This window comes from Penaeus monodon, chromosome 19 (genome assembly GCF_015228065.2).
Source record: "Penaeus monodon isolate SGIC_2016 chromosome 19, NSTDA_Pmon_1, whole genome shotgun sequence".
Lineage (NCBI taxonomy): Eukaryota > Metazoa > Arthropoda > Malacostraca > Decapoda > Penaeidae > Penaeus > Penaeus monodon.
In genome coordinates, this window is record NC_051404.1 from 4,221,796 (window position 1) to 4,222,000 (window position 205).

Genomic DNA, 205 nt, shown 5'->3' on the forward strand with positions numbered 1-205 from the left:
CATACTCTAAGTATCATTATACTCTATTATGAATTATCAGCAGAAATTTTAATGATCTCTCAAAATATAACACGTTATCGTCCTGTACATTTATATCAGTTATAATACGTTAGAGTTATTTACACTTCTATCGGTTTCATATTCACCCTTACCTTCAGTTGGATTTTTTACAGGTGATTTGAGCAAATACCACCAAGGTTTTAAA